General features: G+C 52.6%; 1 long non-coding RNA gene across 1 annotated transcript; it reads left to right on the forward strand.

Moving 5' to 3' along the window:
- Positions 1-2,438: 2,438 nt before the first annotated feature.
- LOC145539422 (uncharacterized) lies at positions 2,439-5,269 on the forward strand. Its single transcript, XR_014077784.1, has 2 exons — positions 2,439-2,639; positions 4,842-5,269. It is a non-coding gene; the product is annotated as an uncharacterized LOC145539422 (long non-coding RNA).
- The last annotated feature ends 5,817 nt before the right edge of the window (positions 5,270-11,086 follow it).

An 11,086-nucleotide genomic window follows, 5' to 3' on the forward strand; every position in this document is an offset into this window, starting at 1 on the left:
GCCACATGAACTTTAGCATTTTTGTAAACGGTTATAAATTTTTTTCTAACTCATTCAAAGCTAGAAAAATGTGACACCAAACTCACCAGTAATCATTTATGATACTGTGACAGGCTGTAGAATGATTTCTTTAACCTCTGCCACATTGTCATGGAGAAGGCAATGGCAATCCACTCCAGTACTCTTGCCTGGAAAATCCCATGGACGGAGGAGCCTGGTTGGCTGCAATCCATGGGGTCGCAAAGAGTCGGACTCGACCGAGAGACTTCACTTTCACTTTTCACTTTCATGCATTGGAGAAGGAAATGGCAACCCACTCCAGTGTTCTTGCCTGGAGAATACCAGGGACAGTGGAGCCTGGTGGGCTGCCGTCTGTGGGGTCGCACAGAGTCGGACACGACTGAAGCGACTTAGCAGCAGTAGCAGCACATTGTCACGTTGTGTGGCTATTTGATGAAGATGGCTTTGTCTGCCCAGCAACACTGTGACCTCCACAAGGGAAACCAGGCATGCAAGAAGCAGAGCTGGGTGAGATCTTCCCAATTCTCAGCTCCAAAAAGCAGGGTTAGTTTACAAGTTGGCGATCAAATCAATTCATTAAAAACATCTTTCATCTGGCTTTTATTGACATCTGGCTCACATCCCTGACCCTTCTTTGTTCTTAGTCCTCGTTCAAGGCCCCAGATCTCCTGAGGCCTGAGAATGCGGGGCACACGTCACGAGGAATCTACAAGGGGAGGGACATCTGCACAGTTGCCAGGAGACACCTGCCCTGGCAGATTCCACGAGCTGCAGATCTCCAGAGAAGGAGAGGCAGCTTTATGTTCATTTGGGGGGCTGCCATGGGCTTCCTCTGCGGTGTGGCCGCTGGAGGCAGGGCTGGGTTGGCTGAGTGCACAGGGAGCCCACGGTCAGGGATTTTCATGTGTGTGTTGGTTCCATGTTCCATGTTCCCTGGCAGGATGAAAGAGGATTTGTTTTATGCCCCATCTGAGAACTTAAAAAAGGGAAAGATTAAAAGAAACAGGAAAAACTCGGTTTAGATGAGAGTAGCCAGGATCACGTCAGATTTCTTGGAATGAACAGATTATCCTGGAGTGAACGCATTCATTCACTCAACAAATATTTATTGAGCATCTTTTGAGTACTAGGCAAGGATCCAGGCACTATTCCACAGGCTCTAGTAAAGTGTGGCTGTTTTGAGTGATTGAGTCAGATCTGGGTCAACCCCTGCCTCAGCAACTTCATACATTCATGAGCACAAGCACGCCAGCCCTCCTTCCTACGCAGATATGATCAGCCCACGCTGCTGTGGGAAACTGGCAGACCCTTGGAAAGGGCCCAAGTGAAGTTCGTTTATTTAGCCCCTCGGGCAGATGCAGGGCAAAGAGGAAGGAGCCTAGCAGCTCTGAGGCCCAGCCCTGCGGAATGACCCTGGCTGTGGTATTGGGCTGTCCTTAACGTTCCTACAGCAGGAATACGTGCACTCTGTTTCCTCTTCGGGGGACATCTGCCCTGCGTGGAAAGTCCTCTGACTCTCAGCCCAGAAGTGGGTGCTGGGGGTGGAGCTCAGAGCGTTAGAGGAAACCGAGGGAGAATTCTGAATGCAATTACTAGATAACATTTTTTAGGTCTTTGCAGAAGTATGGCTTGGTGTGCTCTTAAAACACAAAAGATGGGGAAAAGAGAAAATGCAGTGGATAAAAGGAGGGCCTGAGTCTGACCTGGGAGCAGGCAGAACACCCTCTGATGGGCATCCCTGCCACTTACCTCCACTTTGAGCACCAATAATGACCCTCAATGCCTATGTTCTGTCCTCTACCCACAGCAACAGTGACTAAAAGTAAGTTGGAGAATGAGCCAAGAGTCAGTGCAAGCCAATGTCAAAGGCCTGACTGCTGTGAGCTGAGCCCAAGTGGAGCCAGAACCTTCCCCAGCTTGGGTGGCAGGGGCCCACTTCGCGATGAGCCTGCTGTATTCACTGAAGGGCTCAGGCCAAGGCTAACTTTCCTCTATAAAGTGGCGGTTCTGAAGCGTGATCTGTGGACCAGCAGCAGCAGCATCACTCAGGAACTTGTAAGAGATGCAAATCCTTGGCCCTTCTCAGACCAGCTGCATCAGAATTTCCCCCTGGGTGTTTGAGGAGTACTTACCATGAGGATGCCAGGAGGAAGCCTGAGAAGCAGTTGAAGTGGGGACAAGGGAAGCAGGAGGGGGTGGTATGTAGACTAAACTGAGTACATGTTCGAGGCTGTGGAGAGCCTGCCAGGATCAGGCATCCAGGGAATAGGTTAACAAGGTCCCTGGTGCTCTTGTCAAGAGCAATCCATTGTGATGGTGTAATCCCCAGGCCAGTGTGCAATGGATTGAGCCATGAATGGTAAGTGAGAAAAATAGAGACAATCTCAGGAAGCTTGACCATAAAAAAGGACAAAAGACAGGGCAGGGGCAAGAGGAAGCCAAGAAGTGGGTGATTGTTCTGTTATTAATGTGGGGAAACCTGGAAACATAAGCAAATTTGCTGAAGGAAGAGGTTCAAAAGAGAGAGTTGAGGCTGCAGGAGGGAGAGGAGCAAATTTGCAGGAGCAAATTACTGCCCAAGGGAGCAGAAGGGGATGGACTCAGGGCACAGCATAAAGGTTGGTCGCTCTTGGTCAAGGAGATGGATAGCCCTTGCTGGAAATCCTCTGGGTTCTAAGCTAGAAGGAAGTAGAAGTAGGTGGGGACAGATAAATGGGAGAATTGAAGGTGTTAAGGCACTGTGTGACTATGAAGTATGAGGTCAGCTGCAGTGGGATGTGCCAGCATGGAATGTGGGAGTTCCAAGGGTGCAGCAGTGTCCAGTGGAGTGAGGCAAGGAAGGGGCTGAGGGGGCCTGGGCTGGATGTCTGAGCTTCCAGGAGGCAAGGCTCAAGGAGCAAAGGCTTGGAAGTGGCCTCAGGGACCCAAGAGAAAACCTCCAGCTGGCCCCATGGCCACTGCCTGGCCCTGGATTTTGGAGAATGAGCAGCTTTTCTCAGGCAGTGGGTCCTGAGGGCAGTCAGTCCCACAAGATGCAGGTGGAAGGAGCAGAGGGGCAGAGGCTGAGGAGGTGGGGAGTGGGGACTGCAGACCCAGGGTTCAAGGTGGGCTAGGATGGGCTGAAAGGAGTGGGATGGAGGGAGCAGTTAGGTCTAAGAGGAAACATGAAGGGCTCTTGGAATAGAAGAGGAAGAGGATCTGACTCCAAAGACCTTGAGTTTGGGGCCATGTCTTGGGCCAGGGTGGGAGCCTAACAGCTGGACTAGGTGGGCACATGTTGAACCACAGGGGCCCAGAGGTTGCCAGGGCCAGCCGATGCTCTGCAGGCTCTGAGCCTGAAGGAGGAGGCAGGGACGAGGGGGCCGACATTCCATTCCCTGAGTCAGCAGGACCCATCCCCACCAGGCTGTGGTGTCACCTTTGATGGCTTCTTCTCTCACCCTGCACAGATTAACCCATCCCAGGGCAGTTCCCACCTTCTCCACAAGCCTCCCCTGACACGGACGTATAAACAAGATCATATGCCAATCAAAGAGTTATCACCTATGTTTTATAAGGATGTTTTATAAGCCCCATAGAGTATGGGCTTCCCTGGTGGCTCAGTGGTAAAGATTCCATCTGCAAGGCAGGAGACGTGGGTTCGATCCCTGGGTGAGGAAGATCCCTTGAAGGAGGGCATGGCAACCCACTCCAGTATTCTTACCTGGAGAATCCCATGAACAGAGGAGCCACAGTCTGAAGGGTCGCAAAGAGTTGAACACAACTGAGCCACTGAGCACACATGCAGTATATAGTTTATCATGTGTATTATAAATGCTTAAAAATAGAAATGAAAAATTATTAGAAAACAGCTACGAATAGAAGCTGTGATGTGTTCTGCCTTCTCCTTAAAAGATGACCCAGCACCCCCAGGCTGCGCACATCCCACTTTGAGACAACAGGGCTGCAGTGTGAGATGCTGGGGTGTGCTGATAGCTCAGATTTTCTCCACGTCTCCTTTGTGAATAAGAATTGTGTCATGGGCATAGTAGGTGGTCAGTAAATATTTGTGAAAGAGACAAAGAAACAAGTGACCCAGGAAGGTTTTAGAATAGAGGCTGCATCACATCATGGCCAGTGGTGTGGACTTTGGAATCAGATGGATTGCGGTTCAAGTTCCAGCTCTGCCCAGCCCTGACACTGAGGGCAAATTCTTAGGTCCCCTGGACCTTGATTTTCTCCCCAGTGAAAGGGGCACAATGCCTAGAGCTCCCTGTAGGCTGTTGTGGGCTGGAACTCACCATGAGGGGGGCTACTGACAAGCAGCGGTGTGACGTGAGCTCCCTGATTAGCCAAGCTCTCATAGGAGGGCACAGGATGTATGTGAATTTTGGCTGAGGTCAGTGACTGGAACTTGAGTGCCAGGGGAAAGTGGTCAAGGCAGGACTGGACCAAGAGTAGCTCCCCTGATGCCCTTTCAGACAAAGGATTGGTTTGGTTTCAATTCTGAAAATGGTACTTATGGAAAACTGCTATGTGATGAAGTGATTTTCTGTTTTTTTCTTTAAATAAAGCTTATTATATTTGCTTCATTATAAACCAAATTTATCAAAGAAATGAGAAAGATGTAGAAAAAATGAGATGAAAAAACTCACATTTCCACCATGGAAAGATTATCTTTTTAACATTTTGCTATATTTTCTTTTAGTCTTAAAAAATTCTATGCCTTTTGAAAAATGTAATTGTGAGTATTATATAAACATATGTATGTGTGTGTAATCTATCAATTTGTCCTATTTTTTATTTGACATCATGACATAGCATTTTCCTCATTATTACAGATTCTTTGTGAGCATGAATTTTAGTGACCATGTCCACCCACGGAGCTGTTTCCCCACGTGTTTCTGGAGCCTCTGCAGCTCGGCTGTCTCCTCCGGTGGTGGGCAGTCCAGCCTCCATCCTTGCGTCTTCAGCGTGCAGGGCCTGACTCCAGCATGGCATTAGGGGTCCGTGGCACATGAGACCCAGCAGAAGGATGAGGTCTGTGTTCAGAAGATGCAGGTGCCAAGCCACACTCACCTCCGACCTTTACTCCTCTACTTCTTCTGAGTAGTAACAACGAGACCTGCCTAGCAAGGCAACTTCGAAGTTATGTGAGATTCTGGCTCTGAGGCCACTCTCTGAATTGCCTGGTGTTGTCCAAACCTTGGTTTGTTGGATTCATCAGCGTACTTTACCTTCGAGCAACAGGAAGCCAAGATCAACTCAACTGCGTCACAGAATTGCAAAGTCCAGATGCTGAGGTCCTGGGGACCCAGAGCCTGAGGGACACAGTCACAAGCCTCAGTGACCTTTGTCCCACATTCCTGCTCCTTCAGTGGTCATATCCTGGGACAGATTCTCCCAGAATCGGTGCCCCCCCCACCCTTGCATCCAGGAAGGTGTCCCCACTGCTGGCAGCCCCCAGAGAAAGCACGCTCTCCTGACTGCTCCAGCAGAGGCCCAGGCCCCATGCCCTCTGCCCCAGCAGGGCCCACCCACCTAAACTGATAACCTGAGAGTCGGGGCGGGGGTTGAGGGGGCGGAGCCAGGACATGTGGGGAAGGGCCAGCAGGAGATGCCCACTTCGCTGGCCATCGTTCCTGCCACTGTGGCCCAAGCGAGGTTCTCAGAGCACCTCAGTGTGAGGGAGCTGTGGAATCCCCGGCCTTGGGTTCGAACACTTCGGCTGGCCCTCCTCCTCCTCCTCCATTGGCTTCGCACAGAAGCAATCAACACTCTCTTCCTGAATTCCCAGCAATGGGGCCACACCCCCCGGCGCTCCCACCTGGTGACCCATGACCAGGGAGGAGGCCTCACGGAGAGGAGATCGCTGGAAAGTGACCTCATCAGGTGACTCAGTACCTGGGGAACACGGACCAGGGTGTGTTAGGGACCCTGGCCCAGTTGAAGGGCCCCACAGAGCTGTAGAGGCCCCAAGGTTACCACTGAGAAAGCACAGCTGTTTCTTCCTGGAAGGGTGGGGGCGGCAGAGGACAGAATGGGAAACTGTCAGAGAAGGGGTTGGCTGCATCAGGTCAGGTGCCCCAGAAGGCCCAGGTCTGTTCATCTGGGAGGTAAGGTCTGTGTGATCAGTGCAGTGGGGATCCCAGGTGTGGTGGGGGCGCTCCGCAGACAGCAGGGCTCCTGTTCTGTCTCCCAGGGCATCCTGCTATCTCCGTGTGTTTGTCCTTGGTCCCTGCCCCGAAAGCTCACAATCCACCTGATATGGGGTCCGTCCAAACAGCGCAGAGGGTGTGTACACAGCCAGGCAGGACCCATTCCCTCTCGGAGGAGGAGACAGAAGCAGGCCTCAGAGAACCCTTGGGAGCTATGGTGGGTGGGAGGGAAGGAAAGAGGGAGCCAGAGGCCTTTCCAGGGAGGAGGCCCCAGACCTGGACAAATACAGGAGGAGGAGATTTGCGTCAAGAAGCAAGACTGACAAAAGAACCGACTGCCTTCAGGAGCCAGGTGGGAGCATGAGGCCAGACCTTGACCCAGAGCCTGACAGACAGGGAGCAGAGCAGGATCTGGTGCCCCGGGGGACAATCAACGTTGTCCAGGCTGAGTGGGAACTTACAGAAATTTGAAAAGTGCTTAGCACACCCTCCGCCGGGGCTCCCGTGGGCTGACCCTGCTGTGGACAAGTGTGAAGATTCAAGGAGAGGGCGGAGTGAGGAAACGTCTATGTGTTTGTGTTGCAGCCCAGGCCTCGGGCTCCCGGGCAGTGGGGTTGGGGGGGTGGGTAGAATTCCAGGGCGGGGACTGGGACGCCCAGCCTCTCCTAGTGCCTGTGGAGGGGATGAGAGGACACTTCAGTGGGGAGGGTGGAGAGGGGACCTGGGAGGGTGCCTCACCCTGCAGTGCCCCTCCTGGACCCCCAACTCCATCCCCAGCATCAGGAGAGGATGGGGCTCCAGTTAAGCTCCTTAGGGACAGGCAGGTTGGGCCTTTCATGCCTTCAGCCACCTCAGGCCTGGGTGACAGGTGACCCCCAACCCCTCACGTAGCTTCCACATCGGGGGCTGATTAAGGGTCTCCCAGGCTCCCTCTGGGAAGACATTTCTGGAGAAAGGAGGCCTCCTAAGGAGAAAAGCAGGGAACAGCTGAGGATGGAATAGGGCCTAGGAGGGAGTACTGCTGAGCCGGGAGAAAACAACCACGCTACCGGTGGTGATCATATCAAGGGCTTGTGAGTCCCGCTCATGCCTCATGCAGCTCTGAGAGGCCAATGCTGTACCAAGAGTTTGAGCAACTTGCCTTAGGTGATACAGCCAGTAAGCTGACAGAGCAGAGAGAACAAGGGGTCCCTCTTTGGACCATACAGGTGCTGATCAACTCTTTCTGGGAAGGTGCCCACATAAGGCCTCTGACCTACAGTTCTTTCTCCAGAGCTGGGGGAGAGGGAAGGAGCTGCAGATCAAGGCAGTCACATCACCCGGCACCCGTGGATCAGCCTGGAGGTGTCTCTCTGAGTTCTGGGGCTCTGTTTGAGCCACTGGAGGCAAGAAAGACCTTAGGAGGTCCTCAGGACCTGGGTGGACTTTACAGCAAGTCAGGTCATTTCCCGGGGGCCGGCTACCCTCTACAGGGGCCAGGAGGGGTGTCATTGGTGAGGAGAAGAGACCTAAGTGGTAGAAATATATCAGGAGGCATAATTTTGAATATCACAGAGAAAAATATCTAGCGGTGTTCAAATGACACTGCTGGCCACCAGTCCTAAGGCAAAGAGTTTTTTTGCAAAAAGTTATCCATCAAGTCCCTGTGTATAAAAGACAAAAGTTAGAGACACCCGCAACGTTCAACAGCAGTGGAAGGCTTAAATAACTCCTGGTTGCCCACATAGCCTTTCAAAGAATGGTGACAAGCCCCTCTCAACATGGAAAAATGCTTATTGTAAAAAATAGGAGCCAAAATGGTACACTGTGATTTTTCTAGGTAAAAACATGCTTATTGGAAAGGAACAGAAAAAATAGAAAGGTCAGTAAAGTTTTAATAGCGGTGCCAAACAATGGGTGGAGTAGAGTTCAAACACAGTTAAATTATTTTTGAAAGACTATAACCTAAAGATTAACAAACAGTTCAAAAACAAACGCCATGGCAAAGAGACAAAGCACTAGTTTTCTGGTTACTTGGCAACATCCATAGGACAGGATCCATGGGCCTGGGGCCCTCACACGGCAGGATCGGGAGGTTGAAGTGAAGTCCATGAGCTACAGGGAGGCTGGCTGGTGATCACACAGGAGGACTGGCTGTGATAACACCGCTTGGGGACAACCTGAACTGGGGTGGATGGAGCACAGAGGACGGGGGCCAGCTGGGGCTCCTTGCTCAAGGGGAGGGGTGCAGACTCAGGGCTGTGGGAGTCTCTCTTCCTCCTGCCTCTGCTGAATCTCCTGCCATACCTCCTCCCAAAGCAGCAAGTGATCTGCACTGGGTGAGACCCAGAGCTGAAACAAGACATCAGGCCATGAGAAGCCCTTTCTGGAAGAAAGCAGACATGCCATCAGTGTGCGAACCCTGAGCAAACACTGGTGTCCCACAGGTAACATGCAATGCAGCTGGGGTCCCAGGAGGGGGACACCCTGCCCCTCCCTCTCTTTGCTGCATTTTTGCCTGGGGAGAGGGGAGCAAGGTCAGCCCCAAGTGAGGCCCAGGGGCCGAAAGAGTGGCCTGCTGCAGGTGCTGCAGGAGGGAAGGGGTGGGTAGAGAAGAAAGGCATGGAGGGCCCTCAGAGCTGGACTGAGAAGGATCCCAGTGGCCCCAGGCTGTGCTCATACCCCCACTCAGGCTGGTGTGCCGCTAGCAGCGGAGGTCCTGAGAGGGCAGGGATGGGTGAGGCCCGAGGTGGACTTCAGACCCCTGAAGGGCCCTCCGGTGGGGGAGGGGGGAGCAGGGGATGCATTTAGGAGCTCTCAGGAGCTGAGACTCTGCTCTGAGGCCAGGGTTTGAATCTCGGCTTTGCCACCTACTAGCTGTGTCACCTTGAGCAAGTTATTTTAACCTCTCTGAGCCTCAGTTTCTCCAAATATAAAATGGCCCTAATAAAAGTAACCCCTCTTATTGGGTTGTTTTGAGGATTAAACGAATCAGCCTTGTGCCAGTACCAGGCAAGGACTGTCAACCCTGAATGTTTGTTCAATAAAAATATAAACTAGTGGCCAGAGCCGCTCACAGGGGATGAGCTGCCACAACAGTGTCACTTGGATGCAGAGATACCCTGCACCTAGTGGGCGGTGTAGTCACGGGAGGACCCCTGCCCCATCCCAACCCCACCCCACCCCACCCCACACCCATCACCTTGGCACACAAGGAGCTAGGTGGGCAATGAAGTGAAGTGAAGTGAAAGTCGTTTAGTCGTGTCCAATTCTTTGCAACCCCATGGACTACACAGTCCATGGAATTCTCCAGGCTAGAACCCTGGAGTGGGGAGCCATTCCCTTCTACAGGGGATCTTCCTAACCCAGGCAGAGTTAGTCCAAAATCATAGCTAAGTCCAAACTGTCATAGACCTCCATCTGCGGCTGCAGGAGTGGTAGATGTGGCCCGGGGACTGATAAACACACCAAGGGGCCCCTGGCCAGTCAACAGTGACAACAAGGCTGACTTGGGAGGCCTAGGGTAGGGGGTGGAGGTGGCGGAGTAGAAGGGAGGGCTGCGGGAGGGGTGGGGGGCAGCCTGGTATGCAAGCCGTAGGGGCTTGGAGGCCTCTGGAGCAATGAGGCTTTCCCCAGTCACTGGGTCTTTCTGGGATTCATTTCAGCTCAATTCCACTTAATAAACATCTTAAAGCTACAGGATATGCTTGGCAAAGAGAATGAACACAGAAGCTTTGTCCCAAAGGGCTCACAGCTGACTTAGAGGAAGAGACCAACCTCAATCGTGCCAACCACCAGGCGCCCACTGGGCACCGGCAACTCCCGCACCAGCACTGGGAACTTAGCACGGCCTCATACACACTTATAACAGCTGGGAAGGGGCACAGAGGCCCTGAGAGGTGATGCAGGTTTCTTTATTGAAGTAACACAGCTTGTGAGGAGGGGTAGTGGCATTTATGTGTGACTCAGGGGTCTGTGCCCTCAGCAACACATATATCGTCTCCACTGCTACCTGTGATGATAAAGGCAGGAGGAACACAAGGTGTGTGTTAGGGAAGAGCTCCAAGCCTCAGTTTATTCATCTGTGAAATGGGCATAATGACCTCTAGTTTCCTGGGTGATAGGTTCTATTGTTGTTAAGGGGGCCCAGAACAGGTAGTAACAGGAGCCACACTTGAAGGGTAGAAACCAAATGCTACAAGGCAGGGGGAGGAGCATGAGCAAAAGCCCGAGGGGAACATAACTGCTCCAGTTTCAGGCAGAAAGGAAGTTTCAGGGCTAAGATGAGAAGCTGCTTGGCTCCTTTGTTTTTCTTCTCCCCTCTGCACCCCCGGAGCAAGTTCCACTGGCCCCTGTTTGCACTTTCTCCCTCTCAGGCCTTCCTCAGGCCACATAGTCTGGCCTCTGCTCACATCACGCATCACAAACACACGGTCCTATTGCCAGTCCAGTGGCCATCCTTGGATCTTATCTTCCCTCCTCAGCATCCCAGGCATGCTCCTGACCTCCCCCTCAGAACACTGCCCCTGGGCTCTATCAACATGTGGACGTGTGTTCTGGGGTTTGCTCCTCTCCATGCTGGACTCTTCCCCTCTGTCTCCTTTGCTGGATCCATCCCCTGCCCCACCTGGGTGTTGCTGTGGCTGCTTCCGGACCTACTTCTCCAACACATGCTCACCAGGAGACACATCTGTTCTCGAGGCTTACCCACTGCCTCCATGTGGATACCCAGCCCCTGATCTCTAGCCCAGCATACCCTCTGAGCACGGGACCCCTGTGCCAATCTGCCTACTGGACCTCTTTCCTGCATGAACTCCAGGCAATCTGAACTCAATTGAGCCTCAGGGACTCACCACATTCCCCCAATTGCTGCTGCTCCTTCTGGGTCCCCTCTTCAGCACTCAGCATCACCAATGCAGGTTGCCCAAGTCAGACCCTGGGAGTCATCC

The sequence above is a fragment of the Giraffa tippelskirchi genome, chromosome 2, assembly GCF_054371585.1.
Source record: "Giraffa tippelskirchi isolate mGirTip1 chromosome 2, T2T-mGirTip1v1.2.pri, whole genome shotgun sequence".
Taxonomy (NCBI): domain Eukaryota; kingdom Metazoa; phylum Chordata; class Mammalia; order Artiodactyla; family Giraffidae; genus Giraffa; species Giraffa tippelskirchi.